Raw genomic sequence first — 5,164 nt, 5'->3', positions numbered from 1 at the left:
TGTTTCGTGACTTGTCGTCTTCTGTACTGCACCTGACTCAGGGAATGTAGCCTGTTAACCCATACTGTATGTGCAGTTCCTTTAGATAAGGTATTATAAACCCAGTTTCAACATCTCAGACAGCAACAAGCTAGTACAATACAAATATATGTATTTGTATCATTTTTTTAGTTTGTTTTGCTCATCGTTAGGGAGGTTGTCTAAGGACCACATGCTCAAGGCCAGGGGGTAGCCATATCGTGAGAGGGCCACAGGAGGCTGCTGAGGGGAGAAAGATTCATAATGATGGCCAGGAACAGACCAAATGGAATGATACCATTCCACCTATTCCGCTCCTGTCATTAACACGAGCCCGCTCTGCCCAATTAAGGTGCCACCAGCCTCCTGTGGTGTGCGCGCTGCTACTGGTAGGGGAAGTTTAGTAGGGGGACTTTACTCTAGGGGGGATGGGAACCCCTACTAGATGTTTATCTGGACAGGCCTGCTGTCCTACTATAGTGTCTCCTCAAACTGATCCACCCATTCACTGAGCCTGTCTAGCCAGCCTTTTTTCTGGGGTTTGATAACTGTCCCATAGATTAGCTGCTACCTGTGTCCACCTAATGACTCTCAGACCATGAGAAACAAGATACTCTGGTCTGATGAAACCAAGATTAAACTCTTTGGCCTGAATGCAAAACTGATATTTGTAAATAATAGAATGTAAAATGTAAAACTGATATTTGAAAATAATAGAAACCTTAACCTGACAACAAATTAGATATTGGCAAAACAAACTAATAGTTAAAACGAAGTAAATAGTTCCCTCAGCCTCGGTGCAGATGAATTTAGAGAGAACTAACGTAAGACATGGCATCCACGTGGCACACTTGAGATGTTCCTATTAAAAAGCAGCTGTGTGATATTTAACTGATAATGCCCCCGAAGTGTTGGGAGGATATATTGGCACGGCGTTGAGGGGCGGCAAACTGTGCCAATATATCCTCCAAACACCGGCTTCCAGGGCATTATCAGTTTTATACAACGGGTTACCAACATATTCAGATAATGATTTGCATACTTTAATTAAAAACATTATTTTGATGAATTTATTAATACTATTTCATCCTTCCACAAGATGTACAGTGCATTCGGAAAGTAATCAGACCCCTTGACTTTTTCCACATTTTGTTACATTACAGCCTTATTCTAAAATGTATTAAATAGTTTTTCCCCCCTCAAATCTACATACAATACCCCATGATGTCAAAGCAAAAACGGGTTTTTAGACATTCTTGCAAATTTATAAAAAATGAAAAACCGAAATATCACGTTTACATAAGTATTCAGACCCTTTACTCGGTACTTTGTTGAAGCACCTTTGGCAGCGATTACAGCCTTGAGTCTTCTTTGGTATGATGCTACTTGGCACACCTCCCATTCTTCTCTGCAGATCCTCTCAAGCTCTATCAGGTTGGATGGGGAGCGTCGCTGCACAGCTTTTTCATGTCTCTCCAGAGATCGGGTTCAAGTCCGGGCTCTGGATGGGCCACTCAAGGACATTCAGAGACATCCCAAAGCCACTCCTGCATTGTCTTGGCTGTGTGCATGTGGTTGTTATCCAGTTGGAAGGTGAACCTTCGCCCCAGTCTGAGGTCCTGAGCCCTCTGGAGCACGTTTAAATCAAGGATCTCTCTGTACTTTGCTCCGTTCATCTTTCCCTCAACCCTGACTAGTCTCCCAATCCCTGCCACTGAAAAACATCCCTACAGCATGATGCTTCCACCACCATGCTTCACCGTAGGGATGGTGCCAGGTTTCCTCCAGACGTGACGCTTTGCATTCAGGCCAAAGAGTTTAATCTTGGTTTCATCAGACCAGAGAATCTTGTTTCTCATGGTCTGAGAGTCATTAGGTTCCTTTTGGCAAACTCCAAGCGGGCTGTCATGTGCTTTTTACTGAGGAGTGGCTTCCATCTGGCCACTCTACCATAAAGGCCTTATTGGGGGAGTGCTGCAGAGATGGTTGTCTTTCTGGAAGTTTCTCCCATCTCCACAGAGGAACTCTAGAGCTCTGTCAGAGTGACCATTGGGTTCTTGGTCACCTCCCTGACCAAGGCCCTTCTCCCCCGATTGCTCAGTTTTCTTGGGGACCTTCAATGCTGCAGACATTTTTTGGTACCCTTCCCCAGATCTGTGCCGTGACACAATCCTGTCTCTGAGCTCTACCAACAATTCCTTTGACCTCATGGCTTGGTTTTTGCTCTGACATGCACCGTCAACTGTGGGACCATATATAGACAGGTGTGTGCCTTTCCAAATGTCCAATCAATTGAATTTACCACAGGTGGACTCCAATCAAGTTGTAGAAACATCTCAAGGATGATTAATGGAAACAGGATGCACCTACGATTCTCATAGCAAAGGGTCTGAATACTTCTGTAAATAAGCTATTTCTGTTTTTTATTTTTATCAATTTACAACAAATACTAAAAACCTGTTTTGTCATTATGGGGTATTGTTTGTAGATTGAGGGGGGGGGAAATGTTTAATCATTTTTAGAATAAGGCTGTAACGTAACAAAATGTGAAAAGGGGAAGGGGTCTGAATACTTCCCGAATGCACTGTAGTCCTGACACAAATCTAGGATTGCTTCCGAAGAAGGGCTGGTTGTTCGTTCTATCGGACGCGACCCAGTCGTTCAGTCTTTCTGTTCTGTATCTATGGACGTGACCCAGTCGTTCAGTCTTTCTGTTCTGTATCTATGGACGTGACCCAGTCGTTCAGTCTTTTTATTCTGTATCTATGGACGTGACCCAGTCGTTCAGTCTTTATGTTCTGTATCTATGGACGCGACCCAGTTGTTCAGTCTTTATGTTCTGTATCTATGGACGCGACCCAGTCGTTCAGTCTTTCTGTTCTGTATCTATGGACGTGACCCAGTTGTTCAGTATTTCTGTTCTGTATCTATGGACGCGACCCAGTTGTTCAGTATTTCTGTTCTGTATCTATGGACGTGACCCAGTCGTTCGTTCTAAATGTTCCATTGCCAAACTGGCTGGCAATGTTCTTATCCCTTGTTTGCTAGCTAGCCGACTCCGGCTAACTTACAGTCACGTCAAAATGTGCAGCCAGAATAACAGCAAAGTTTAAGCTGTTTTCCAGTGACATTTATTTGGATAAATCCATAACAATCAAACGTGATTTAGCCTGGCGTAGAAAATGTGCTCACTTGTCAGGACACCGTTTTTCAGAGGAGCTAGCCAACAACACAGCTAACACAATCACTTCAAACTCATTTTACATTTTAGTCATTTAGCAGACGCTCTTATCCAGAGTGACTTACAGTAGTGAATGCATACATTTCATATATATATATATATATTTTGTACTGGCCCCCCGTGGGAATAGAACCCACAACCCTGGCGTTGCACACACCATGCTGGCATTGCAAACACCATGCTGGCATTGCAAACACCATGCTCTACCAACTGAGCCACAGGGAAGACTCAAGCTTGAAAGACTGTAAACTAGCTGCGCTTAGTTTTGTTTTACCTTTTTTCAGTTGTATATATCTATAAAATTATGCTAGCTGATTCATGATTTTGACTGGCTGAGAAAAGCCGCATATCTGTCTCTCTCATCCCGACACGTTCATTACTATGGGACAGCAGGAGATCGAATTTGAATATTGAAATAATGTTGCAAATGTCAGAGAGACAGACAAGGTTTATACAAATATCTGCTATTTATAGTGGAGATCATGTTTGTATAAAGATATGTAGAAGTGAATACTGTGTTGTTAATCAACAATTGTTAATAGGAATTTTTCCTGTTTCTGGACTCTGTACCGGCCTGACTGACCATTCTGCCTGCCTTGACCATGAGCCTGTCTGCCACTCTGTACCTGCCTGACTGACCATTCTGCCTGCCTTGACCATGAGCCTGTCTGCCACTCTGTACCTGCCTGACTGACCATTCTGCCTGCCTTGACCATGAGCCTGTCTGCCACTCTGTACCTGCCTGACTGACCATTCTGCCTGCCTTGACCATGAGCCTGTCTGCCACTCTGTACCTGCCTGACTGACCATTCTGCCTGCCTTGACCATGAGCCTGTCTGCCACTCTGTACCTGCCTGACTGACCATTCTGCCTGCCTTGACCATGAGCCTGTCTGCCACTCTGTACCTGCCTGACTGACCATTCTGCCTGCCTTGACCATGAGCCTGTCTGCCACTCTGTACCTGCCTGACTGACCATTCTGCCTGCCTTGACCATGAGCCTGTCTGCCACTCTGTACCTGCCTGACTGACCATTCTGCCTGCCTTGACCATGAGCCTGTCTGCCACTCTGTACCTCCTGGACTCTGATCTGGTTTTGACCTTTTTGCCTGTCCACGACCATTCTCTTGCCTACCCCTTTGGATTATTAAACATTGTAAGACTCCAACCATCTGCCTCCTGTGTCTGCATCTGGGTCTCGCCTTGTGTCATGGTAGTACAAACTGGCCATGACAGACCCAGCAGACTTGGACCAGCTCCGCCACGGTGTCTCCCTGCGGGGAGCCACCATTAGGAGACATGAGGAGTTGGTACAGGGCCTTTTGGAAGGGCTCAGGTCCTTGACGGAATGCCACGACCATGGGTTAAAGGCTATTATGGAGCAAATCCGGGAGTTAGCTCAGAGGCTGCCTGCCACCTCTGAAAAACTCCAATCACCCAGTAATTTTTCCCCTATCTGTGGTGAATTTGTACTGCATATCCCGGCTCCCGCTAATGTCGGGAAGGGCGCTCTCCTGGGCCACGGCAGTTTGGGAGAAACAATCTGCCATTTGTGGGCATCTGGAGGAATTCATGGCAGAAGTGAGAAAGGTATCTGTGTCTCCGGTTTCCGGAAGAAAGGTGTCCAATAAACTTACGTCAAAACTCCTGTAGTGTGGCAGACTACGCGGTTGATTTTCGTACGTTGGCCGCCGAGAGTGCCTGAGATCCGGAGTCTCTTTGCAATACTTTTTTTGCAGGGGTTATCTGAGGAGGTAAAGGATGAGCTAGCTGCTCTCGAATTGCCGATGGATCTTGACTCCCTTATCGCCCTTACCATTAAAATTGATGGACATCTAAGGGAGTGAGAGGTGGTCTGGTCTCGGGCACACTCGTGCACCTGCTATGGCGCGTTCACCTCCAAGGG

Source organism: Salmo salar, chromosome 07 (assembly GCF_965601325.2).
Source record: "Salmo salar chromosome 07, fSalSal1, whole genome shotgun sequence".
Classification (NCBI taxonomy): Eukaryota; Metazoa; Chordata; class Actinopteri; order Salmoniformes; family Salmonidae; genus Salmo; species Salmo salar.
This window is presented reverse-complemented; position numbering follows the sequence as displayed.